The sequence below is a fragment of the Falco peregrinus genome, chromosome 5 (assembly GCF_023634155.1).
Source record: "Falco peregrinus isolate bFalPer1 chromosome 5, bFalPer1.pri, whole genome shotgun sequence".
Taxonomy (NCBI): Eukaryota; Metazoa; Chordata; class Aves; order Falconiformes; family Falconidae; genus Falco; species Falco peregrinus.
Genome location: NC_073725.1, coordinates 86,063,436 through 86,090,635, shown reverse-complemented (window position 1 = coordinate 86,090,635; position 27,200 = coordinate 86,063,436). Strand labels below are relative to the sequence as shown.

Genomic DNA, 27,200 nt, shown 5'->3' with positions numbered 1-27,200 from the left:
GTGATCAGTTTTTAGAAGGTGAGTGAGTCTGTGCAGGGCACGGGGTGGGACTGCAGGAGAGCACGTGTGCTACAGTCTTGCCCTGCAGTGCTCCAAGGGCCCGCGCCAGGTTTTATTTCAGAGGGGATCATGGGCTCTCTGTTGTTTTTCTTTTCTGGCAGGTCTGCTCGCTAGGGCATGGAATGGAGACCCTCCCTCCATCTCTCCTGCGCTTGTGTTTAAGTTATGGATTTTATTGTTCCAATAACTTTTATCTAAATGTGTTTTTGGGGGAGGGAGGAAAGAGATAAGGAGGGAGGAGGCTGAGGAAAGAATGTGCTTTTGGACTCTGCTAAGTCTCCAACTTATGGCTGGGACTTGCCGTGGGGTTTCAGCATTAACAGTGCCAGAGGAGGACTTCAGGGGGAAATGGCTGAGAGGGCCGTGGTCAGTATGGTACACGGGTGGGAGGAAACCTGGGGAAGGCCTGTGCAGAGCAACCCTCTCCCCGCGCAGTACTGATCTTGTGCCCTCTGCCAGCTTATCTGTTGGCAAGGAGCGACACGACGCGGTTTCCAGGAGGGGAAACCGGAGCAGAGGTGTGGAAAAGCTGAGGGTGAAGAGCTTGGCAGGGGGAGAGATCTCCTGCAACCACTTGGATGTCTCAGTGTGGTTTTGGTTTTGCCCTTATCTATACAGCCATTATTTAGGAAAGTATTGATCTCTGTGATGGGGGAGGGGGCAAGAGGCACTTCTGCTCACTGTGGGGGAGGAGGAGGCTGGGCAAGTGCCTCAGACTAGATCACGGCAACCCAGGATGCATTTAAAGAGAAGAAAAAATAAGTTTGGGAAGGCTACTGGCTTGCACTGTGGGTTTTCTCTCTCCTGCCTGTCTCCTGATGAGGATGCTGGAGCCCTGCACCTCCAGAGATGCTCAATAGTCCCTGGGCCATCAGAGACCTTTGGGCTGACAGCAGCCTGCAGATGTGCAGAAGACCATTTCGAGATCCTCCTCGTCCTCCAGACCCAGCTGTGTGCAGAGGGGAGGGTAGGACCTGCTCGTGGCGAGCAAGGCTGTGCCTGCCGTGGCTTGCTGTGTGAAGGGGCAAGGAGGCCTGTACGTGCAGATCTGGGTTGTTAATGATTTCCCCTCCCTGCCGAAGTGCCACGTGGTGGGGCAGTGGCTGTCCCCTGCTCCTTTCCCCACCCCGCTGCCTCCATTTTCTGCCCAACCGACTTGTTGCTCCCTGGTTTAACTGGGCTTGCTGGGAACCAGCAGGTTACTAACACCACAGCTCTGCAGCCTGCACGTTTCGGGCAGAGGAGGGTCAGCGGCGGGGGTGATGCACTTGGGGTGTGAAGAAATCCTGGAGATTCAGCAAGGAGGCAGGGGTGAAGCATCTTCAACAATGTCTCTAGCCCTGGAAAGAAACTGGCTGGTAATTATAGTTAAGGGTTCGGGGAGGACATTTCGATGGATCAGGTGATCCAGTACTCTTCTGCCTGGAGATCTGCTCCTCTCTCCACTTTGCAGTCTCTTGCTGCTGGATTCCTGAGCACTGCAGGCCAAAATGGGAAGCGTGGATAAGCGCTAATGCTGCCCTCTGGGCTGGCCCACCTGATCTGTCTTTCATAGCCCTTATCTCCCACCAGCTGCTCTTCAGCATTCAATGTGTCTTGGGTGGGAGCATCTCAGAGGGGGCAGGTCTGCAGGGTGCTGGCTGAAACACCTCCCAGACCCTCACCCTCAGCCTACAGCTCCGAACGCTTGTTCTTCCATCTTCTGCCACCTTGTCTGGGGGGTCTCTAGGCTTGGGATGGCAGAAGAGGTCCTCCAGGTCTGTGCTCTGAGTGCAACTTGTCACCCCCTGCATCATGTTTGGGAGCAGGCTGTGCATCACTGGCTCCAAGCTGGAGGCAGGCAAGAAGGGAGTACGGAGGAGAGAGGCCGAAACGTTTCATCTCCCAGAGGCTTCATCTGTGGCCATGGGATGCAGCTGACAATTTCCAAGGTGCTACTTGTGTGCTTGCTGCCTCCCAGGCCCCAGTGACAGCCTCTCCCCAGGGGCTGACGGGCGAGCTGGAGGTGGAGGACGCGTGCATGAGCCAGAGTGTGCGTGCGAGTGAGAGTCTGACCATGTGGATGGATGGAAAGTCTTGGGAGGGACCAGAAGGAGACAAGAAATGGTGTTGCCTGTGCATGGACAAGTTGTAGCCGCAGTTCAGTCCCTGTGATCCAGCCCTTCTCGCGTCGTTCCCCTGAGATATGATGGTTCTTGTGGTGCTGTGGTCTCATCAAGCAGAGATCCAGAGAGTGGGGTGGTCCTGTAGTGCCACCCTCTGGGGCTGGCATCAGGGTGGACTCCAGTGTCCTGTTCTCATTTCACTGTGTTTGAATTTGCTTTCTGGTGTGCTGGTGAAGGCTTGCGTGGAGAGAGAGAGCCACAGCGAGTGGGAAAGATGAGGGAAAGGGATGAGCTTTCTCTCTCCTATGAAGCACAAACGGATGGAGAAATATTTCTGAACAAACAGGTCCCTCATCCCCGTCTTCTGGAAGCTGTGTTATCAGAGTACCATCGCTGTCCTCTCTTCTCCTTCCCCCCAGTGAACAGGAATTAAAAATACAACTAATAAAACCATTTTACTTTCTCCAGGAGGAGGGGAAAAAAAGAAAAAAAGAAAAAAAAAAAAAGCCTTGAAAATGCTAAAGGACATAAAGGGCATTCATGAAAGGGTTGGATGGTGGTTATTGCAGCAGGGGGAAAAACATTATTTCACTGTGCAGATAAAAGGAAGTGGAAAAGCAGCATATTTATAGCTAGGGAGCCTGGATTCCTTGTTAAGCCGCTATTATCAAATTAATGTCAAAATGCATCAAACAGGCACGAGTGTTCTGGGCCCCTTATGCAAAGTGCTTGCAAATTGGTTACAAATACATTTGTTTACAGGGTACGAGGCAGCAGCGAGCTAATTAGTCATTGTACCAGGGTTGTTTTGTGTTTTTTTTTTTTTTTTTTTAAAATTTTTTTTGGCAATTACACAAACAAGCTGTTTTGAAGTATAAATACGAGCTGCATTACAGCCCCTTTAAAAGGGAATCAAATAGAAATCATGGGATGCGGAGGGCTTGACGTGAGTGGCGCGGAGCACTGTTGCCCCTCATCGCCGGCCTCTGTGCAGATGCAGCAGCGCTTGCTGGGGGCTGGGCTCTGGGAAGTGGCGTGAAAACCCGTCTGAGAGCATCAAGGGGATAAGTGGGTGGAAAGGGAACAGCTTGTGCTTCTGGGTCCTCTGGGGGGGATGAGAGCTGCCCCTTGTGTGGGACCTGCTGCCAGGATGGGGTTGGCTGTAGCCGCTCCAGCTAGCCCAGTGCTTCAGATGCCACAAGGCTGCAGCCATGTCCCATGCTGGGGACTGGCTTTTTTCATACAGGACCTGTTAAGGTTTCAGCTGCCCACCAGTACCGTGGGAATTCACTTGGGGCCTGGGATATTTTGGGGAGCTTTAGCAGCAGCTGCCAACTCGGGTTATGAAGCGGCTTGTGCCCAGCCAGAGGGTACCAACACGGTTTCAGGGGATGCTTAAATTTAGCGAGCATCCCATGGATGGGGGATGGTACCCACTTGGCATGAAGAGTCTGGTGACCACGTTTTTGGGGCTTCTTTAACCAAACCATGGGCTGTGCCTCCAAACTTGTCAATGAGGGAGCAAAGCAGGAAAGCTTATCTGATCCTCAGTGGTGGGAATGGCTGGGAAGGGGAATTTGGTCGGGGGCCAAATGGAAACTTCCCACTGCCCTACATCTTAATGTAACCCATTCCGGGAGTAAATCACACCTCTGCCACTCAGGGAAGCTGCTAATTGCATCTGCTCTGGTGGGGGAGGATAAAGCCAAGGGGAGTTTACTACCGTTATTATTATTTTTAATTTACTAGGAAAAAGAAAGGAGAAAGGAAGAAACAAGTTGTTGCCCCTCTCATGCTGGAGGCCCCAACATTTCTTGGCAGAAGGTGTGCAAAGAGCCCTGCGGCTGCTTCTCTGTTTGGATTTGTTTCTGGTAAATCTGCCCTTCAGGCTGGAATAACCCTTCTGAGCAGGTCCCGCACTACCAGAGGTGCTGGGAACATTGAGTTTAATGCTGTCGTAAAACCCTGCTGTGGTTTCCACTCCCTCGAGGGGGGCAGTGACCGTGCAGGACAGCTGTGCTCAGCATGGCTTTCGTGCCAGCAAAGCCTGGGGTGCCTCAGGTCCTGCCGTGGTGTGGATGGAGCTGGGTGGCTTCCCAACGTCCCTTCTGGGGTTGGAGTTTTCTTCTCAGAAGCCCATGGGCTCGGTGCAGCTGAAGGGCTGTGAGCCCAGCTCTGCAAACCACACTGATGATGGTAGTTGATATTTCCATGTGTGAAGAAGAGGTATTTTGTGTCTTCAGCCTCCCAGCTCTTCTGTGGTTTGCAGATGTTGGGTGCAGCACATCACTAAGCTCATCTGGGTGGGAAGTGAGGACCACCAAGAGTGGTGGGAGAGGGCAGGGCTTTCTCCAGCCTCCTGGAGAAGCTCTGATGTTTGCACCAGGTTTCATTCTTTTAAAACTCAAGGTTTTTCTTCTTCTCTGCACCTAGGACCGGCTTTTCAGTGGTACCTTCAAACTCCAAATCTCTCGTGACCTTTTTCTTTCTTGTCCTGTTGACTTTTACAGGCTCATTTGCCTTGGGGAGGGTGACCAGCTCTGTCAGGATCAGGGTGTATGATTTCGAGGAATGTTCCCATTTCCAGAGTAGTCCTACCTCAGCCCTACCAGCTCCACAGGAGCACGACTCAGCTGGTCAACAAATGTGTGAGCAGCTTATTGCGATCAGGCTTTAACTAGGCACCCAGTTGCTTTAATCAGAATGTGTCTCTCTTCATTTATAGCAGGGTTAAGGCTCTGGTTTGACTGTCGTCTCCTGTTACTGCTGGTGGCCACGTCAGGGGAACGGATCCCGCTCTGTTTTGAGCGGTTGGGTGTTCCGCACCTGCTTTTCTTACGCAGGGTTGTGCCAGCACCACCTTGCTCTGACCTCAGATCCCCACCCTCCTTAAGTTACACTGGTTTGTGCCCTTCCTCTTGGATCAGTGCTGACCTTCAGCTGGATGAGGTCTTCCGCCCTGCTCAAGATTTTACTCCCCTTGAAATATTTGCCTTTCAGATGAGGTTCCCCCTGTGTCTGGTCTAACGGCACTTGTATTCCTCTGCCTTTACTGAAAACGCTTCTCACATCTAAAATTGCATTTGCCTTTTCCCCCGTCAGTGGCTCTCGGTCAACTCCTGATGTCCCAGCACACCTGGGTCATCCCCACCTCACCACTTCCCATGCAGGCTGCTACCTTACACCCCAAATTTGCCCTGGCTGAATGTGTCACTGTCCCCATCGTGCTGCTCCTCGGGGCCAGCCAGCTCCAGGGGAAGCTGGCTTTTCCCAGACCTGCTGCCACAGACATTTCTTTTTGTGCCGGGATTAGCTGTGATCCCAGGACTGATCTTCCTTTCTCAAGAAAGTCAGGTGGTGCCAGGGAAATCCAATATGATCTTACTGTTCTTAGGTGTAGGTGACAAAATATTGTCCCACTTATATTTTTGCTTTCTCTCCAAATGGGCTCTAGAGCTGCAACTTACTGCTGACATTGGCCTAGGAGTTTTTTATTTCTCCCTTGAGTTGCTTTCTCCTTTCCTAATGATGGTGACAGTGTTTGCCCTTTTCCTGTGCTGTGACACCACTCACATCGTGCCAACACCGTCTGTCAAAATCCTGCAGTTCCTTGAGCCACATCCTTTGATGTTCTGGGCTGGAGGTGGTCAGACCTTCTGCAAGTGTCCCTTGCCAAGGAGGCTCCGTACGAATCTTCCAGGTCCCTACCGCCTTCCCTGGGCTGCAAGCTGCACGTAGGAAAAGCCAGCTACTCCTGACGGGCAACATGCAACTTGCAGCTCATCCCGGTGAGTGATGCGGTGGCGGTGGTCCGGGGATGAGGCAATGGAGCTGCCTTAGCAGGTGTGCTCACTGCACGGACCCTGCGCTGGGTTAACCACAGGAATCCAGCTCCATTTACAGCCTTTTTTAAAAAGAAAGAATTAAATGGCTTGCAGGAAGCTTTAAGGGTACGTGACTCAAAGGGCTTGTAAGTTGCAGCAGACTGGAGCAAAGGCGGTGGGGCAGCGCTCCTTGCCTCTTGGCGGCAGGATGCAATCTCTCCTGACGCTGCCAGGACCCGCTCCCTTCAGAAGACCGAGATGCTCAGGGTCTCCCCACTGTGCTGGTCCTCTGGGAATGCCACGTGTCTCCCCGTTCGCTTTCTCCTTCCCTGCCTGCGGTCTGCCGGCACCAGCATCGCCCAGTGCCTGGATGGGACCAGCTGGGAATGCCAAAGGGCCAGGCAGTGGCGTGCCGGTGCTGATCAGGGCAGCGTGGGAAGCTGGGCTGGAGGGACACACTGCGGTGCCTGGAGTGTCGCTTCGTCTCCTGGATGCTGGGCAGGTTTGGGTGTTCGCAGATGCTCTGTGGTGGTGCTGATGGTGATGTTTCTTTGATGAGGAAGAGCACAAACCGCCTTGGGATCACAGACCAGGGCCAAGTCAGTGCTTTCTGCTCTGGGGGCAATACGCTGCCTTTGATGCAAACACCTCACAAACCCTTGATTTACACCAAAATGAGCCGGTGGCTTTGACCTGGGGCTTCTGCGTTGGCATGTTGCAGGGTACATGTATGCACACGCAGGCACTTTCCTGCCTCTGGCCGAGGATGAGAGAGCAAAGATGTGACAGATGTTAGTCACTGTTGGCGGTGGGGATGATGCAGTGATGAGCACCCCAGGAGGACCTGAGCAGAATAGCACCCGCGTAATGAGCGCAGGAGGGAGGGTGGGAGTGGGGAGAAGGGGAGAGCATTTCTGAGTGGCTGAATTTTTCTTGCTTTCGGGTGAAACCTGTGGATTTTCTGGGGTGGGGAAGACTGGGAATTGGCTCCAGGTGGCTGGAGCTGCAGAGCCTGATGGTTTTGCCTTGGTGGGATGGGATGATGAGACAGGGCACAGTCCCTTGCTTGATTTTTCTTCTGCACTGTTAATTAACATAGCAAAGGTGAAGCATTTCTTGGAGAGACAGGTGCTGGAATGGCGTGAGCACAGACCAGAGTGGCGGAGACTTCCAGGCTGCCTTGTGAACTGAAACCCTCCAGTTCCCAAACCTGCCCAAAGTACACAAGGATCATACTTGGTGTGTCTTTGGATGTGTTCCTTGATGATCCTCCTCTCCCATGTCCAGAGGGGATGGCAGCGCTGCCCTTCAGCTCTGCCTTCTGCACCCACCAGAGAACAGGAGGTTCCCTGTCCAGGTGTTGGTTGAGGTATCCAAGGTTTCTTAAACTCTTGCGACAAAGAGGGGATCGTTACAGTTGTCCAGTCCTTGGGCTTGTTGAGCAAATGGTCAAAGAATGAAGAGGTTTCCCGCAGGCTGAGGGACTGGACTGGCTTTGGGTCCCAGCCATCGTCATCCACCCAAGTGGCAGGAGCGGGGTGGAGATATGGGGACAGCCACAGCTCCGGGGCTGGGGGACAGCACGGGCACGCGGAGGGCTCGGGGACATGCCGAGGGTTTGCTTGTCCCTTGTTCACAGTCTGAAGCTGGTGGTTCCCTCCCAGGGGCCGTGGAGGTGGCGATTACCCCGAGTGTGGGAGCGAGCATGGGGGGGTTCAGGGCTCGGAAGGCGCAGGGTGCCTGCTGCCCGCCCGATAAGGCTGTGAGCGCTGCCTGCAGTTAGTGTGAGTTGGGCATCCTCTTCCTCTCCCTGGGGGGTGGGGGGGGACACGCAGCCAGCAGGAGGGCTGAGCTGGGCTGGGGCAGGGATGTGGCCTCTCCAGATAAGCCACTCTGGTTTCTGTTCCTGCAGATTTACAGCCGGGGAGCGGGGAGGTGGGTGCCGCGCTTTTTGGTGCGGTGATTTATAGTGGCTCAGGGCGGCAGCTGCTTTCCTCGCTGGCAAGGTCTTGGCGGTTGCACGGGGTTTTATGGCTGCCGTGACTAAGCTGTGGGCGAATTAAAGGCTCAGCCAAGGTCACCGCATGGCAGGACACAGGTGGGAGCGGGTCTCTTTTGGCTGTGGCTTGGAGAATGTCCCCATCTCAACCTGGGGAGGGCTGGGGCCGGCAGCCTCCCTGGGAAGGGGGCTGCCGTGGCTCGGCCTCTGCGAGGGGCTGGCTTCATGGCAGCAGTGGTGCTTTCAGCCCTTCGATCCCTGGCCTCGCGTGCTGGAACCTACCAAAGACATGAGCGAGATGAGTTGGAGGTTCTCAGCTCTCAGACCCACGTGGGAGGCAAGGTCCCCCCCAGGCATCCCCAGCCCTGCGCCGCTCAGTCCCTTGGCCCTGCGTTCCTTTGACACAGACCAAGCGACGCTGGGAGGGATGAGCTGCGGCAGGCGAGGAGGGGGCAGACGATGGGGAAGGAAAGGTCAGATGCCATCACTGTGCTCCTTTTCACGCGCCAGCTCCTGCCCGGGTGAGCTTCCCAGCTCTTCTGTTTTGTTTTAGAGGCAGCGCGGGGGCCCCAGAGCCCTGCAAACCCTTCGCGCTTGGGGTTTTATTGGCATGTGGAAATAGTTTTGTCTGGTTTCAGATCTGGCTGATCACTAACCTTCCCGCTGCCCTCCCCCCAAAAAGGGCTGACAACCGCGGGTGACTCAACCGCACTTGTCTTCCTCCCTCTTTCTTTTTTCTCCCCACATTGTTCTCTGAAATCCCAGCTGCTGCATTTCTCCCCCCTCCCTTTCCTATCCTTGCACATTAGCTGGAATGGAAGTATCTGGGTTTTGTATAAAAGCTCTTTTTTTTGTTGTTTGTACTTCTCTCCCCATCCCGGGGGTCTCGGGGTGCCTCGCTGTGCCGCCGCCTCCTCTTCGGGGCCATGCAGGGTCAGGAGCAAGAAGACAGCTCCGGGCACCCTCGCTGTCACCCCCAGGCTGGCAGCGGCAGAGTGGGGAGCCTGGGCAGGGGCAAGGGCACCAGTATCTCCAGAGCCCTCGTTTTTCATCTCGGATGGAGAAGCCTGGCAGATCCTGGGGGCCAGAGCCGCCGCATTCCTCCCTTATTTATCACTGGCAAAGCGCTGACGCGGGGCATTCCTGACGAGCCGGCTCCTGCTGGATGGGATGGGATGAGATGGGATGGGGCAGGTTTTCTCGTGGCTGTGGGCTGCTCCCAGATGAAGCGTGGGCTCCTTCTGGGAGAGTGTATTGATGTGCCAGTGCCCGGCTGCAGCTCCTGTGCTCAGCAGAAAGGCTGCTGGCTGCCAGCCCCAGCCCAGCTGCATCCAGGTGGCCGAGCAGATCCCCTGGGACCCTCCAGCATCAGTGGGAGCCTCCACCCTGGGGAGTTCTTCAGGGGGACCCCAGCCCTGGGAAAGGACTGAGCCAGGCTGCCCCGGCTCAGGTGGTGAGGCCGTGGGGTGGACGCTGAGGTTGCTTCTGTGGGTACTTTGGGTCTCATCCCCCAAACCTCTCCCCAGGCGGATGTACCTGCTGCCACAGCTTGTGACACTGCGTTGTCCTTGCTGCTGGGCAGCCTTCCTGGCAGCCAGCATCCTTTGCAGAGCCAGGGCCAGAGCAAAACAACCAGCCTTATCGCTCCCTAAAACTACCTGAAAGGGGGCTGCAGCAAGGGGGGTCGGTCTCTTCTCCCAGATAAGAAGTGACAGGGTAAGAGGAAACAGCCTCAAGTTGCACCAGGGGAGGTTTAGATTGGGTATTAGGGAAAATTTCTTCACCAAAAGGGTGGTCAGGCACTGGGACAGCCTGCCCGGGGAGGTGGAGTCACCATCCCTCTAGGGATTTAACAGACATGTAGATGTGGTGCTTAGGGACGTGGTTTAGTGGTGGGCTGGGCAGTGCCGGGTTAATAGCTGGACTTGATCTCAAAGGTCTTTTCCAACTGAAGTGATTCTATGATTGTATAACACCGCAGACAGGGTCTGAGTGAAGATGTTGACCCCCTGGCTCTGGCTCCCCGCGTGGGTGTTGCACCCCAGTGGGTGCCAGGAGCCTCTGCAGGTGCAGTGGGAGCCTTGCAGAGAGGAAGGAGAGGAATGGTAGTTTTAGAGGAGAAGAGGTGGGTCACGTCTGGGTAGTAGAGGAAGGAAGAGCTGGTCCTGAGCAAGTGTGAGCCATGCAAGGCAGAGCTAGGAGGAGTCTTTGGAAATGGTTTTCCATCATCTTGCTGTTAGGAAAGCCTCCTCCTACCATCTGCCTGGATGGCCCTGCAGGGTGCATGAGCTGACTGCGTGCTTCGGGCTTCCCTGCTTTGTCAGCAGTAGACATGTAGGACACAGAGCTCTGGACACCCACCTGGTGTGGTGGGATGTGATCTCAGGAGCTGGTAGCCATCGTAACTACGATGACACGCCAGGAAGGATGGAGGCCCCTGCTCATCCTGCAGTGGGCTACAGCGAGGAAGACTAGTGAGGTAGATCCATGCTGGTGCCTTTTTTGTCCTTCAAAGTAAGGGGAGCACTGCAGAGGCACTGGAGAGGTGTGACCCTGGCATGACCCAATGGTACCTGAAGAGATGCTTGGTGTGAGCTGGTCAGGGGTCCCCAGTGTCCCCATCTTTCTGGCCGGTTCCCCTTCTCAGTGCTCCATGACTTTTTCTACCACCAGTCTTCCCACCCAGCCTCTGCCCCATGAAGGCACCTGGGCAGCCTCAGCAAGGAGGAGGAAACTTTCCTGGACGTCCCAGCCTGAGCCCTGGGGTCGTTCCCTGTGCCCTGACCTCTGCCCGTATCTCTGCTCCTGCCAGGGATGCTGGCTGCCGCTCCTGCCAGTTTGCGGTGTGTAATAAATTGCTCCTTCGTGACCTTTGGGTGAAATCGCGTTGATTAACTCACCAAGACCACGTGTCCAGGCTGTCCCAGCTGAGATGGAGATAGCTACAGGCTGAGGACCACTTGTCTGAATGTCCTGGGAGCTGGCAGGAGCCAGGTGAGAGTGAGGAGTAAGAAGTGGAGGAAGGCAGCGTGTGACACCCCTGAGCCAAATCCCTTCTAGGCAGTGGGAAAACCGTCCTGTGGGCTTTATCCTCCTTTGGGTGGGCTCTGGCAACCCAGAAAGTGGCGTGTGTGGGTCTGGTACCTCCTTCCCTGTACGGCTCCACATGGGACCATGCCGCCAAGTTAGCATCTCCCTAGGTGATTGCTTTTTTTCTTTATTTTTTAAATAATTCTAAATGCATGACTGGCGACTCAAGAGAAAACAGAAGAAATGCTGATTATTGCTGAGGCTCTCAGCCCAGCCGGCGGCGATGTGTTCCTTTTACGTAATGAAACATCCGTCAGGGAACAGTCATGCAAATTTCTTTTGCTTTTCTTTTTACCTATTTCATTGATCCAGAGCCTACAGCAGCTGGCTCATGGCGAGAGAGGTTTGCTCATTCAGGAGTCTAGCAAAGCCTTGGCTGGTGGAGGACAGAAACTTGCTGAAGCTCCTGGCTTGGGAAGATGCTTTGTGCCATGAGTGGGGACCGCGGCAGCATGGGGTGGGACACCAGCCCACCAAGAGAGGTGGGAGAGGTGTTGGATCTGGTCCCCGGGCACCGTGTGGTGCCTGGAGTGGCCCTGGAAAGGCAGGGAAGTGTCACCAGCTCTGCCAAAGCTGCTCTCCACCACGGGAAGGGACAAGGACCCTTGGTCACACTGCTGGGACCGTCGGCACCAGCCCCGGGGTGCTGGGTCAGTAGCCCTGAGGAGCCTATAAACGTGAGTCAACCCCTTAAAATCACAAGATGGGCTGAAACCAAAGCCAACTATGAGATTGCATTTATTTTTATCATTATTATTAGACTCTGCAGTACTTCTGGGTGTTTTCAGGGGTCACCTGCGAAGCTTTTCCCTGCCGCTGGGAGGTTTAGGATCCTGTAGCTTACAATGGGGTGGGTTACTGCTGCTTCTTGTTGGAGATGGGTGATTCCAGCCCGACGGCTCACTGAGCATCCGTGGCTGGTCTTGGCAAAGGTGGAAGGCTGCCTTGTGTGGTTTGAATCTTCTCCTTTGTCGGTCTCTTCTTCTGGGAATGAAGAGCAGACAGAGCTGCCTGGGCAAGGGTCAGAAGCTGGTGCTCTCGCTGCTGTGGAGCATCTTCTGCTCTGGTCAAGGGGGGGGGCCAGACCCCCAGCAGCAGGAGCGAGTCTGGCAGCTGGAGCCCGAGAAGCCACCACACGAGCCTGTTGCTGCTGGTTGTTGCCATTCTCACTCCCTGCCTCCCTGCAATGCTGCTCCTCTTCTTTTCTGCTGAAAGCATTGCTTCGTCCTTCAAGAAAATTAATTTTTCGCTTGAGTTGAGTATACTGGGGCGGGAGGGTTCCCCCAAAGCCCGTCTCCATGTGTCTTTGCAGGCCAGCTCTGGTTCCTGTGTGGGAGGCAGGGACCGAGCCCTCAGGTTGGTGACTCTGAATGAGTTAAGACAGGTGTGGGTGTCCCCACCACATGGGCTTGTGCGGCTGTAGAAGAGCCACCGAGCAGCCCTGCTGCCGAACAAACTAGGGAGATGCTTCATTAAAACAATTTTGGAGACATTCATCCAAACAGAAATTTGAATTTATTTTGCTCACGCTGACTTTCCTTTGGCGTCCTCTTCTACGAAGCTCCCAGCGGATGAATTTGCTGGTAGGAAACAGCAAACCCAGGGATGTCCAGGGGCTCTTGTCTGGAAATGGAGCTGGGTGGTGGAAACCCAACGACCTGGTGCCTCCTCTGCATCCATCCGCTCTCTTCTGCGTCGCCTCCAGCCGTGGGGTCCGTTGCAGCTCTCGGTATTTCTTGCACTACAGATGCTAAATAATCATAACAACACCGTATCTTCCCCAGCCATGGACTCATCCTGATGATGATTCTTCCTGTCGTTTCAGGTATCGCCTCCTTTCCCCAGGCTTTTCCTCAGCCCAGCAATGGCTTGTCTGAATAATTCAACTAAAAATTCAGCATCGCAAATAAATACGGGATAATTGCTAACAGCTCGCAGACAATCCGCTGCCAGAGGAAGGCTAAACTCCTGGTGAATTATTTATCCACTATGAATTATTCACTTGGCCCTGTTACAGAAGAAAAGCTCCTTCCCAACCTTTGCCTGCCAAATGGCCTGGCTGGGGGTGACTCTCCTGGTGCTGACTCAGCCCTTTCCCGTGGCTCCCGCTGCCTGCCTGCATCGCTCCACAGGGAAGCGGCTCTGGGGAGCTGACACCTGCCTTGTGCAGTTCCTCAGCTCCTCCAAGGACCCACAAGTGTGGGGCAGAGGAGCCTGCGTGCCAAGCCCTGGGGTGGTCAGGACCTGACCCCTCTTTTTTGACTGCACCGAAGCTGTTTTGCTTCCCTGCGTGTGGCCAAGCCCCAGTGTGAGTCCCGCCAGGAGGTGAAGGCATCTTTCTGATGGGGCAGGAGTCCCACGGAAGCAGCCTGCCGGCGGAATCGTTACCCCTGTTACAGCCCCTGCCTGCACCTTTGGGAGAAGGTCTGGAAAGCATCAAGTCCTGGGGAAAAAAGCAGCTTGGCTCCAGAGCACTGCGGCTGACGGCGGAGCCGGTCCCTGTCCTCAGGTGGTAACACCAAGGAGGGTCTGCGTTTCGGTGTCTGGTGTCACATATGGTGCCACTGAGTGTCTTCAGTGCATGGAGAAGTTCTGAGCAAGCATCTCTCTTTCAGGGGGGGCGACATGGGAGTACCCCAAGGCAGCTCCAGCCATGCTGCTGGGTGCCTGGCTGGCTCCTAAAGCTTTGGGTCACACCTGCATCCTTCAGGGCAGGTACGAGGGTCTGACTCCCAAACCATCCTCTGGCTGCAGAAATACGTCTCTCCATGGCAATCGCACGCTGCCTTGCGATGTGAGCTTGAGTGGCTCTGCCTGGGGGAGATGGAAGGGGCTCCCGGGGTGCTCTTCCCACCTAAAGCCCTGGGAAGAGCAGTCGGTGTGGGGATGGAGTCGGAATGGGGATGCAGGCTGGAGGTTTCCTGTGGGATGCTCACTGGCTGAAAGGCAGTAACGCTGTGGGACGGTCCGTGCTGATGTCTCCCAGCCCGCTCCGCAGCGAGGGCCGGGTGCTGGGAGCTCTGCCCGGGCCACGGGTGATGGTCTCTGTGAAGCAGAACTCATGGGCATCCCTCCCCCAGAAGAGATAGAAGTTGCCCTCAGAGGTGAGGAGCTGCCAGCCTGTGCTCATCAATCTCCATTTGCATCAAAAATAAGGAAAAATAGAAGATTTAGGTGAGAGATCAATATTCTAAGAGCCTGGTGGTTTTTTGTTCTGGGTTTTTTTTTCTGGTGCTCTTCTGGGGGTGGGAAACTCGAGGCAGGTACCGGGAATAAATCCTCCCAGCTACCTTGATGTAAATCAGGAGGAAGATGATGGATTTATGGGAGTCGCGCCTGATTTATGCTCCTGTGTCTGGTTCCTGCAGGTCGGCGTGTGCCCCTGGGGAGGCCAAGTGCCGGATGGGGACTGGAGCCACCACCGCGCATCCTGCTGCAGCCGAGGTGGGACTGAGGCTGGGGGGCGGGGGGCGGGGTGAGTTTGCTTTGCGTTTTAAGCCCAGTTCGGGGCACTCAGGTATTTTTGTTTTGCCTCTTTCTGCTGGTGGTCAGCAAAGCACGTCTGCTCAGACACCAGTCCCAAGGCATGGTGATGCCCTGCTGCGGGCGGACTGTCTGACTCGGTGGAGAAAAAGGCTTTCGAGTCGCTCCCAGTGATGCTCTCCCCCTCCATCCCTCTCCTCTCCCATCCTGAGAGCTGGGGAGGACTGGCTGCTGGCAGGGTTGGTGTCTCCATGGAAGAGGGAAAGGCTCTTCCTCGGGAAAGTCCTTCTTTGAGGGCTCTGAAAGGCCCCGGGGTGGTGATGGGGGGGCTTGTCCCGGCCCTGGGGCTCCCCTCTCCGAAGAGTCCGGGTTCCCAGCCATGACGGGGCTGGAGCCGGTGCAGGGGAGCTGTTGTTATTCCTCTCATGCAGCAGGAAGGATTTCTGCGAGTGCCATAAACCCATCACGTGGGCAGAGCCTGGGTGAGCTCTAATTGCTTCTATTTGCATAATGAGGCGAGGCTCAGCATCCTGCTGATATTTGAAAGAAGAAAATCAAAATCAGCTCTAGATAAACAACTCTTTCCCCCCCCCCCCCCCCCAGTCCCTACCCCCACTCCTAATTTGCACATTTTCTCCCTTAATGCAGGTTTTTCAGCTCTTCGGTCTCCTCTGGAGCACCACAGCCCCCCTGGGACCCCTGCCCAGGGAGCATGGGTGCTGGATGCTGGGGGGGTGCTGCCCCCCGCCCCCCCCCCCGGCTGCCGTGGTCTGGGGGCTTTGCCTGGAGCTGGTGGTGGGGCATGAGATGTGGAGGTATCTGAATTGGAGCGGGAGAGGATCGGGGTGGTCTTGGGGCTGGCAATGTGGAGCTGCGGCTGGAGCCCCTGGGCTGCGTGCGGGAGCAGGACCTGGTCAGGGCTGTGCGGTGCCAGAGGGTCTGTGGCCAGCCCGGGCCTGGAGGGTTTCCTGAGCGAAAGCCCAGCAGATGTCACCACAGCCCGATGTCACCACAGCTTGGTGGCAGCTCAGCCTGTGTGGGGACCATCCCGCCTGGGGACATGGGCCAGCTGGGATGCCGTCCTGCTCACATGCCCCGTGCTGGCCCCGAGTGTCCTGCTGGCTTCTGGGGACCTGCCAGGGATGGGATGGGATGGGACAGGACACAGGACCCTTCCTCACCTGCGAGCCTCTGGGGTGGCAGGAAGGGCCTTGCTTGCACCCCAGATGTTGCTGGTTGGGGGGATGCTCCTGCCCTGGGGCCCTCAGAGGACTTGGTAGAAGGTCCAGAAGGACCTGAAAAAGGGGGTGACATCCACTGGCTGGGCTGTGTCCCCAGATGCGCTGCTGCTCTGTAAGCCCTTTTTCCCAGTCACTCACAGCCCCAGAGACCAGTAGCATCCCTGCTCCTCCTGTCCCCTCAGGTAGCCAAGGTCCTTCCCCAGCAGCCAAACCTGGGGGTCCCCTTGTCCCTGGGGGTCCCTCAGGCATTGCCAAGACTCTCTCGGCACCCACAGCTTTTGGGAGCTGGAGGGGCTGTGCTGGCCGGGGTGCTGGGGGGTTTGCACCCTTCGCCCCAGGGAAGGATGGTGACTTGCTCACTTGAGGCCAGGCAGCAGACACCAAGCAGAAATGTGCTACGTCCATTCCCCCAGGGACCGGGCAAATGGACTCCTTCCTCCTCCTCTTCCTCCCCAGCATGAGGGCTGGTATCCTCTGAATCCTTCGCTACCCTTTGGGGGAGAAGTGCTGACTCCAGATGTTTCCCTAAATGAGAACCTTCTGCAAACAGCACCAGTTTATTTTCATATCGAAAGAAAATGAAAGGGCTGTTGTGATGGTGATTATTAACGTTTTTACAGCCCGTGTTTGTAGCGGGGGCTGCTATGCCAGTGGGCAAGTGGATAGACAGATGGACGAGTGCCTGGGGAAGCCGTGTCCCCCCTCTACCCCCTGCTCTCTCTGGGTGCATCAACGCTCTGGCTGGCTCCATCTTATCCCAGCCCTCCGGTGCCCCTGGTCTCCCTTCCCCAGCCCCGGTGGTCCAGGGATGAGCTTGAGGGGACAGGACAGGACCAGGACCCCTGGGACCAGGGACTGTGGCTCAGCAGCACCAGGAGCATGAAGCGCCTGTGCTCAGAGATGTGTAAAGGGTAAAAGGACAGGGCTGAGAGAGGAAATCTCTGTGCACGGGTGTTACTGAGGGCACACGCTTGTCTGAACAGCTCCCGTGCCCCCACCGGGGCTCCAGGTGTGAACGATGAGCCCCAAATTGCTGCTGTGGCCCAGGACCCTGCCTGGTGTGGAAGGGCAGCACCAGCCCCATCCTCAGCCAGCTCCTGTTTCTGATTGAGCTGAGTCTCTTGCTGGGATGATCTTGCTGCTCCCGTGGTCTCCTCCAAGGTGAGCAGTTTCCTCCCCCGACTCCCATTTTGCTTGGGCTGCTAGTAATACCCTATGAGCTCAGACACCATCAGCCCAATACGATGTAATGTTTGCTTTTAAAACGGCAGATCTCTGCTCCTCCAAAGCCACCAGTGTCCCACCTGCTGACCCCAGCCCACAGCCCGGCGCCTGCTCTCGTCCTTTTTGCTTTCCCAGCCCATGGATGCTCAGTGCCCTTCAGCCGGCCGCGGGGCTCGGAGGGCAGGGGGGCCCCAGCTGCCAGCACTTGCTGCTCGCTCGGCTCTCCTGCCCACGCCAAAGCCCTGGCCAGGGCTGCCGCCCCCATCCACATCCCCAACCGCAAAGGTCCCCCCTTCCCTGGGCCCTTGTGGTGTGCGAAACCCCCTCCTCCGGCCGGTGTGCCAAACAGGAGGGGAGCAGCAATGCTTCCCCCAGCCCCTCCTCATCCTCTGGCCCCGGGGAAGCTGGGCAGGATGGAGAAAAGGAGGAGAACCCTCAAAGGTGGAAAGAAAGAAATCCCCCTGGCAGCTTTTAACTGAGGAGGAGAAGGAGAGGGAACAAGATGGGAGGAGAGGTTGTGAGCTGGAGATAGCTGGCACTTGCAGCGAGTGATGTGTGTGTACACATGCCGGCTCCCCACCAGCCTGATGAAAGGACCGGGAGCTCTCGAAGCCAAACTAAGGTGAGGAACCTGTGGCTGTCCCGGGGGTGGCAGTGGGGGAAGGCTGGTTTACTCCAGCGCAGCAGGGATGCTCTGCCAGGAGCCGGGGTGGCCGGCTCTGCAGCGGTAACAGCTCGCTGAGGAGGGGCTGTGTTCCAGCATCCCAGCCTGTGCAATGAGAGGGATGCTGGCCGGGCAGCTCTGCTGTCAGCCCCCAGATCGGTGATCCAGGGCGATGCATCGGCTAGGGATGCAGCATGGATGGGGGTCTGCCTCCTCCCTGGATCCCTGCGGGGTGCTGGGGCTGGTCTCCGCTGTGGTGGGGCTCCCTGGGTATTCGGTGTAGCAAGCACAGCCCAGACACCAGCTGGGAAGTGGTGGCTTTGTGCTGGCCTGGGTGAGGAAGGGTCTCTGGTCCCTCCTGCCCCAGCAGCGAGGGGATTTTTCCCCCTCCCATGCAGGCATGAAGCTCTCACTCCAGTTGCACAGCTCCCTTTGCCTTGCCCAGGGCTTCACTTGCACCCGCACCTGCAAATTTCCAAGGGCTTCCTTGTCACCCCCATGTTGCGTTTGGGATTTGTATTTAATTCTTATTATTTCTTCATAGGTTTGTCCCTGTCACTGCTGCTATTCCCAGCCCGGCTTTCCAGCAGGTTTTGCTCTGCAGAGAGCTGCAGGTTGGCTATGAAATATGACAAAGCGTTCATTTAAATGCACACCATGATGTCGGCAAGTCCATTAGGAGAATTAATTTGAATGGTTGGCATTTAATAAACAGCCTCGTCCCTCCTCTCCCCCTGCCGCCGCCATCTCGGAAGGGTTAAAAAGAAACCACATGTGGATATTGGAGGGAGAGGGGAGCAGGTATCTGGGGCTGGGGGGCGGGGGGTGGGTGGGGGATAATAAAAGAGAGCTGGCGTTATAAAAGGAATTGCAGTTTGTTTTGTTCACAGTAAAAAAAAGCACATGTGGAAGGGGCTGAGCCGAGCAGTTTGGGTTCACAGGGTGTTTGGTGCGTGGAGAAAAGAGGGGGATGAAACAGTGATGGAGCCGGGGAGGAGACGCTCCGGCCGGAGGGTCCCAGCCTGACTCCAAACACGCGGGGCTGGGGGAAGGCGAGGGGGTTCTGAGGACGTTTCTCCCCATATGGTGTGTATTACAAGCTCCTTTCTAGTTGTAAAGATTAATTTAAAGCCTTTCTCACCTCCCCCCCATCCCTCTTTCATTGACAAATGAACATCTGGGCTGAATGCTGCCCAGATCCTAATCAAAGCATTTTTTCAGGGCCGTTGTCTGCCTTTATGGCTATCTGCTTTTCGGATTCTCAGCAGTTTCAATGCACTTGGCAATTCAGCCTGCAAATACCCCTCTCCAGGATTTATGATTCGGGCTAATGTGATTTTTCTCTTTGCTTCTTGATTCGTTTGTTTGGTTTAGTTTAACGGCATTTTCTTCTCTGTGTATAAGTTAGGGCACGAAGGGATTTCCTCCCCCCTCCCCCCCCTTCCCTTCTTTGCTCTGGGTTATTAACAATTAGCAAAAATGGCTTTCTTGGGGAGGCTACACTGGCTGATGGGGGCACAGGGCGGGGGGGGGGGGGGGCAAAGGCAGCCCCCAATCCCTGATGAGCATCCCCCAGTGATCCCAAACCATCTATTTTTCTTACAGAAAGCTTGTTTTTTTGAAGTTATTGCCGAGAAAGCAGCTTTCCACCAAAGTGAAGCTGAGCCCTTTCCACGATGCTCAAGGACTTCTTCGGCAGGGAGAGGCAGCACGAGCCGCAGCCCAATATGGAAAAGCCATTCACTTCCCAAAATGATGCTCAGGCAGCTGAGATGCCTGAAAAATAGGGAGTGCTGTGGCGGGGGTCCCATTCCCATCAGGCTTGATTTTTTTCCCCTGCAAGTTCCAGTTTGGGAGTTAAAGGATTAATATTTAAAACCCAGCTGGGATGTTGAATAATGTTTGTTGTGTCCCAGGTGCTATAGGAAAGGCTGGTGGTGCTGGAGCTGGGGCAAAAAAGCAGAAAAATCCCTTTAGGGCAAATATAGGGACTTGCAGGGGACACAGTGTGGGGTTTGCTGTGTTGGTCCCCATCCCTGAAACCCTGGGAAACAGCCCTGAAAGCTGGGAAACACAAAGGTGATGTTTCTGGGGTATATTCAGAGCATATTTATTCCTGCAGAAAGCCCTACGCCTTGCCCTGGGCTTCCCCTTCTCTTTGGCAGAACAGCGAGGCTGGTTATTTACCCCGACGGACGCCTTAATTAAGGTGTGTGATTTCAGGCCATTTAAACCATCAAGGAGAGGTCTTGTTTATACAGCGAGTGCACGGGGTAATGGCAATATTAATTAAAAATGTACTTCTAAGTGAGATAAAAAATCACCGCAGTGGAAAGTACTTTGCTGCTCTTCCCCGGCTCGCCAGGATGAGGGGGAACCCAAATCCCAGAGCCTCCTCCAGTGATGCAGCAGTGGGTACCATCCATCACTGGGACCCTCTCCACCCGAGGATGTGGCTGGGGAAGCCAAGCTTTGGCTGGGAAACTGGAGCGGGTTGGGAATGGTGGTGGTTTACACTGCTTTCCAGCTTGAAGCCGGCGTGGCTTTTCCCATGCATGGCCAAACCCACGTTTTGGCAGTTGTAGGGAAGGCTGTGGCTGGGGCAGCATCCCTGCTCGGGGTGGGGAGTGGTTTTGAGCAGATACAGATAATCCCCTGTCACAGGTGCTGGGCCTGTTTTTCCCGAGAAATACTGAATTTCCCATGAATGCAGTGAGCCAGGATGCAGCAGACAGGTCCCTGGAGGTGGATTTTGGAGCATGAAGAGCCAGAGCCAGACTCCTGATGGGTATGGAGCTGAGGTGACCCCAGCTCTGACCCTGGATGAGGACAGCTGCCCATGCAAAGCTTCGGAGGTAGGGAAACACCTTCCTGAGCATCTGGAGGGGGCTGTGGCATGGGTTTTAATTTATTTGCATTTTTGCTGCTGATTTTTAGAGTGCTCAGCACCTCCTGCCTCTTTTTCATCCCTTTCCTCCTCGATACCCACCTGAATGAGCAGCAAGCATGGCCACCGACCATGGGTCTTCCCAGCAATGCCATCACTGCCCTGTCAATCTGAAGGTCAGGGTGAAGCCTGGTGTCAGCCCGTAGCTGAGCCAGCACATCTGCGGGGTGAGAGCAGCCACTGGCAGCCCCAGGGTGAAGGGGAGGTGGATTTATGGGGTTTCGTATCGGTGCTACCAATAGTCAGGGCCGTCGTGGCGGCAGGAGGTGGGCTGGAGAGTTGGATGCTGAGGTGCATTGCAGCTGAGGAGGCTTTTTGGGGAGGAAGGGGAGGGAGGCGGCGGTGGCTGGGGGTGCTGGGGAGCCCTCCCCGATGTGCCGGTGGAGGATGCGATGCCCAGCAGCTGCGTTTCCAGCCTCAGCCCCAACCGATGCGCTGGGATGGAGCGGGAGAGGGCAGCCACGGACAGTGCCCCACTGAGCTGGTGCTGAGCAGGGATCTGCGGCTGAGCTCTGCTCGGAAAGTCGCTCTCAGGCTTTTCTCATTTCGTTCTGGATTTAAGGCAGCTTCCAAATTCCTGTGCAGCCAAATCCTGCCTGGGGCTGCCAGGAAACCCAGCCAGCAACAAGTACGTGCCGTTTCTGTACCCACGACACAGCCAGTATTGCTGTTATTCTGCGGGTGACGATGATGGGACGGAGCTCCAGCCCTCCCGAGGATGCGATCCCAGCCCTTCCTGGGCTGCGGCCGGCACCCTGCCCTGGGTGCTGCCCGGGGAGGGAGGGCGGTCGGAGCTGCGGCGTTGCCTCCCCTTCATCACTGCCTTTTTATAAACAAAAAAAAAAAATATCCACCCCACCCCAGATTCCCTAAACTTCACCCGCCCGCCCTCCCTGTAACCTCCCGCTTTCCCAGCGCGTGGAAGCACATCAGCTCTATCCGCTCCCACCGGGATTTATGATCCCCAGGACTTCCTGCGCTGCCTTTCAACACACTCGCCTCCTTCCCGCCACCAATAAATCAAACCTGTTTGTTTCGGGTTGCTCCTTCCCATTTTTTTACTGATTTTTATTTCTCCCCCTGCCGCTGCCTCCCTCCATCCCCAAGGGTTCGGGAAGACACCAAAGGGCACAGGGGACGGTGGCAGAGCAGCAAAGCAGCCCCAAGACCAAGGTGAGGGCACACGGTGGGTCTCCATGTGAAATGTTGGTGGCCGAGAAAAGGGGGGTCGGGAAAATCCTGTGCTGCTGGTACAGACTAAACACTGCTCCCGATGTCTAAACACCACCAGGATGCAGCCCCGCTCCTGGAGGCCCTCGGTGCTTTGGGTTTTTCATTGGATCCATCCCAGCGTGACCCCAAAGTAATTTTACTGGCGGCCTCGGGAAAGCCCCCCAGCAGGGTCAGGCATCCGAGAGAGACATGGCGCAGGTACCCAGGGCTGCACATGCAGCATCTCCCCGCCGAGCATCCTGCCGGCCGCGTTGGGGACAGGGGGCTGGCTCTGGCCAAGCCCACCCATGGGACGCCTGATCTGGTCTTTCCACTGGTGACTCACGGAAAATACTTGTTTTGCAGCAGCCGCTCAGCATGACGGGTGTTTCTGCCACTGTGCCTTGCTCTCCCTTTTTTTTTTTTTTAATAAAGATCTTTGGTATGAAAATATTTGGGATCCTGACCTTCCTGTGGAGCTTGCCTCACCTGAAGGCAATTTTTTTTCTCCCTGCCTGTGTGCAGGGCTGGCTGTGCAAACCATGCTCTGTTGGCCACCTGGGAAGCAGCCTGGTCACGCTCCCAGGGTTGAATTTTTTTTGGATTATTATTTTTGAGCGGCTCTTATACAACAGCAGAGGAAGCTTGGAGGGTTTCCACCGCCCCACGCCAGCTCCTTGCGTGCTGGTTTCAGCACGCTTGCCAGCACCGCCGGCTGCATGGGGCCCCCCCAGCCTCTCGGCAAGGTTTGTGGCACGACCTGGGGTGACAGGGTGGGGACTCAGCCTGGCTCTTTCTGGGTGTCCCCACTGTCCCCAGAGCCAGGCAGGACAGGGTGAAGTGGGACCTCGCTGTGTGGCTTGGCTCCTTGTTGCCTTGCAGGGAGCAAGCAGGATCCATGGGTAGATTTGGGTTAAAACACTCAAAATGGTGAATGATGCTGATTTACGCTTTGGGTTCCCAGCACCGCGCTGCTTCCCAAATACTTGCCTTTCACCTCCTTCCCCGCCCCCATCCTTCAGAGGACAGGGATGGAGTATGGCCCCTTCCCAGTGGGACCAGCCCATCCCAGCCCCGGCCAGTCACAGAGGGAGCCTGGGGCAGCTCTATATTTAACTGAATTGGCTTTAAAAAATGTTTTTTCTTGGAATGGGCATGGAGAGGGATGCTCCTCAGTGCATCCCTCACTGCCATGAGCTTTCCCCCCTGACTCGTCATACAAAGAACCAACCCTGCCACCGCTCTCTGGAAAGCAGATCAGTGGTTGTTTTTTTTGGTTTTTTTTTGGGGGGGATGGTTTAGTTTGGAAGCTGGGATGGAAAATTATTTCCAACCCCCAAATTAGAAACAGAATAATAATAAAGCGCCTTGTTTTGGAGGGGGCGGTGTGTGTCATCCCGCAGCAATGAGAAGCTTGTGCTGAAGAGGAGCAAAGAGCTGTGATTTAGTTTTTTAACACTACCCAAAGGACTGGCTTGGCTCCGGGATGCTGCTCTCACTCGCTCGTACCCGACGATGGGGACAGCCAAGCCACTGTGGGCTGGGGACACCCACGGGTAGGTGCTCTTCCAGTGTGTGGGGGACTGTATCACCCAATTTAGTTGTCCTCACGCTTGTTTTTGCGGAGAAAAGGGGATTGTGCCATGTGGTTTTCTGCCCTGCTCTTCTCGAGGCGGTTCGGATGGAGAGCTGATGTTAAGTGATGGGACAGGAGCCAATGTTTTATCGTGCTGGGCTGGGGGCAGGCATGAGCAGGCGATGGTTTCTCCTTGGGATTTTTTTTTTCCAATACAGTGGATTAGAGTGATTTCACTATGGATTGCTCTTTCTATGGTTCCTACCCCCAAAAAACCATCAGGTCCTATGAAAACTGGGTTGGAGTCTTGGAAAAAGAAGTCATGCTGGGGCAGTAGCTGGTCCTGCCTGGGATGGGCTCATCCCTGCAATCACTGGCCACCACAGCATTGCCAGAAAACCCTTTAAAATAATATATTTTTTAAAATTGCAAGGGGTTCTCCCCATGTGTGGAGAGGTGACCGCTTAGGGGTTCAAAGACCCCATTTAAAGGCTGAATTCTTGCTGCAGCAGAGCATTCACCGCTCTGTATTTCTCTCACTGTTAGGTATAACGTGTTGTGCACCCAAAAGGGGTGCCTGAGCTGGGTGCCCTGCCTGCCTTCGGGGTGCCCCCAGGGCAGGTTTTGGGGGAGTGGTCTGCATGGAGCCAGTCACTGCGATTTAATAAGACACTTATTGTATGTTAAATATCAACAGCTGATAGAAAACATGTGTCTCGAGGATTAACAGCCATGTAAAAGATAAATCAGTGAGTTAAACCTCCAAACAGCATGTTTCAAATAACCCACGGCTGCTGCAACGTGTAATAACTGGGGTAATAAGGAGTGGGATGGGGAAGGTAACCTCCCGCAGCGCTGCGGGCTGGGGCAGGGGGCTGGGAACTGCCCAGAGGGAAAGGGCCTGGGGGGGCTGGCCAACAGCCGCTGGGCAGGAGCCGGCCGTGTGCCCGGGTGGCCAAGGTGGCCAGCAGCAGCCTGGCTGGTACCCGAACCAGCGTGGCCAGCAGGGCCAGGGCAGTGCCCGTCCCCCTGCACTGGGGGCACTGGTGCGGCCGCCCCTCGAACCCTGGGCTCAGCTGTGGCCCCTCACTGCCAGGGGGACGTGGAGGGGCTGGAGCGTGTCCAGAGCCGGGCAGGGGCTGGGGAAGGGGCTGGGGCACAAGCCCTGTGGGGAGCGGCTGGGGGAGCTGGGGGGGGTCAGCCTGGAGAGCAGGGGGCTCGGGGGGGACCTGATCGCTCCCTCCAGCTGCCTGACAGGGGCTGTGGGCAGGGGGGGGCGGTCTCTGCGCCCAGGGAACAAGCGACAGGGCAAGAGCAAACGGCCTCAAGTTGTGCCAGGGGGTTTAGGCTGGATATTAGGGAAAATGTCTTCACTACAAAGGTGGTCAGGCACTGGGACAGGCTGCCCAGGGAGGTGGAGTCACCATCCCTGGAGGGGTTAGCAGCCACCTACACGCAGTGCTTAGGGACCTGGTTTAGTGGTGGGCTTGGCAGTGCTGGGTTAATGATTGGGCTTGAAGATATTAAAGGTTTTTTCCAACCTAAACCATTCTATGACGCTAGGTGTGTCACAGATCACCATGTCCCAGTAACCCTGGGCTGGGGCTGGGTCTTCTCCCAGCGAGGTGATGCCCAGGGATGCTGGATGTCACAGGAGCAACGTCAGCTCTTCTCCCCCATTTTTTCCTCCCTTTCTACCTCTCCCCCTTCTTTTTTTTTTTTTTTTTCCCCCAGGCCCCAGTTTCTCCCCTGTCAAGGCAAATGCTTTGGCTAATTAGCAAAACGTGTCAAAGAAAATGATTAATGTCCCGGGAGGAGGTTTAGTTGCCTTTGTGCCAGCACTGCCTGACTTCTGCTCTTAAAGGTTTTATTAAAAGATAAGGGAGCTCATGACGGGTGAGCAAAGCATGTGCTTTCCTGGGTGTTAAAGGGTCAGGGAAGGGGGGGACGTGGGGCGGATTGGGGTCACCCTCAGAGGGAGAGGCAAAGGCTTATGTTTCTTTGCCTCTGTGCGTGACCGTCACCGTGGTGTCTGGCCTTGGCAGGGGAAAAGACATTTAAAAAATGGCTGAATGCCTCCTTTATTCTTCCAGGGGCAGGTAATTTAATCTCATCAGCCAGGTTATGAATGTTTCTGTGTTATGGGTTTTTGCGTGGGTGCGTGCTCTGGCAGCGATGCTTTAGAGGGTCCTGGGTTGGGGACGCTCGGGCTGGGTGCCCAGGTCCAGCGCTGGGGAGTGAGGGCAGGGAGAGGGCACAGCCAGGCTCCTGTCCTGCTCGCCAAGGGCAGCGGTGGCAGCAGGGACAGAGGTGCTCGGGCAGGGAATTGCTGGACCCTTGGCCATGGAGTGTCCGTGGTTGGGCTAGAGCCCCGTGGGACATCCTGATGTTGTTTGCTGAGGGCTGAAACCCTCCATCCCAGCTGCTCCTGGGTGCTCCTGGGGCTGGGCAGGCAGCAGAGGCACAGGCAGGGAAACTGAGGCACAGTCCCACCAGGCTCCTGCCAGGACCTTTGTATGCAGCATTCGACTGTCCTCATCTCTCATGGGCCCAGGTATGTTTACAGCAACCCCCAAAGCACGACCAATCCAGCAACCCCTGAAGCGCGTAGTCCTTGCAAACCCTCTAAAACGAGCAGTCTTTGCAGTGGGGTCTTGCAAAAAGCAAAAATTACCTGGCAGCTGCCGCTGTGGGATCACAAACCAGAGCTGGCAGTGCCATGGCATCGCTGCACTGAAATCCCAGCCGGGACATCAGTCTCAGGAGCAGGGAGAGAATGAGGGTGGTGGGAGCTCCATCATCAGCACACTTGGTTTTTTAATTCATGGGCAATTCTAAAACCCAGCAGACACCGATGTCTGCTGCCACAGAGGCCCGAGCCACTCGATGCATGTCAGAGGGGTTGCGGGGGGGGCTAGCTGGCAGAAGCCTCGGGGGGGGGGCTGCAGGGGTTGCTCCTCGAGGTTTTCCTCCAGCAAACAGACCTCTGGACTTAATAAGCTATTTGTAAAACTTGCTCTGGATAAACAAGAGGCCGTGTGTCAGGCTGAAGGCAGCCTCGCAGGGCTCCACCGCGCGGGGTGGGACCTCAGCGCAGAAATATTTTCAAGATAAACAGAGGAAAACGAGTCCTGGAGGAGGCTGGAGCTGCTGGCAGCAGCATACTGCTCCTCTCGGAGATATTTCGGGGCAGGAACTTGGCTTTCTGCATGCTGTGGCTCAAAGATGCTTTTTTTTAATTATTTTTTACCTCCAAAGGGAACCTCGCGTGCTTCTGATTCAAAAATAAACCTGAGGAGCGGTTGGCAGTGAAGCCAGCGGTGGGGAGAGTTGCAAAGCCCAGGACTTGCAGGGGAGTTTTAGGGTGAGTTTTGGGTGGGGAGCTGGGATGCACAGCTGCTGGTGCAGGTCCCCCTTGGGCAGAGCTGCCCTCGCTGGGGACCCCCCATGGGACAGCACCCCAGGCCCAGGTAGCAATATCGGCAATATTGGCAATATTAGCGGCAGAGCCGCCCTGCATGGCTGCCGGTGCATCCTGCTCTCTGTCAGCTCCTCTGTTCCCCTGCAGAGGTAGAGGCAGGTACAGGTGCCCAAGGCAGGGTACAGGTACTGCCCTGCCCTCTGCCTGGCCTAGGCTGGAGCTGGGGAAATGGGCTGGGCTCCATCCTGTCCATCCTCACCATCCCCTCCATCCCTCCCTGCGCATCCGGAGCAGCAGCGGAGGCGATGCTCTGGGGGACGATGACAGGGTGAGTGTGCTGGGGGCCCAGTGGGC

General features: G+C 55.8%; 1 protein-coding gene across 4 annotated transcripts in view; it reads left to right on the top strand.

Moving 5' to 3' along the window:
* The window catches only part of FBXL18 (F-box and leucine rich repeat protein 18), a 50,523-nt gene extending 31,331 nt beyond the window's left edge, over window positions 1-19,192 (top strand). Inside the window, exons 7-9 of one of the 4 annotated variants that reach the window (XR_008747623.1) lie at window positions 12,904-14,252; window positions 14,447-14,522; window positions 15,210-19,190. The gene's annotated coding sequence lies outside the window, so the exon portion shown is untranslated. Of the gene's footprint in view, window positions 1-12,903 lie in introns of all 4 variants that reach the window. The other 3 variants (XR_008747622.1, XR_008747624.1, XR_008747621.1) reach the window with 3 other exon arrangements.
* Window positions 19,193-27,200: the final 8,008 nt, after the last annotated feature.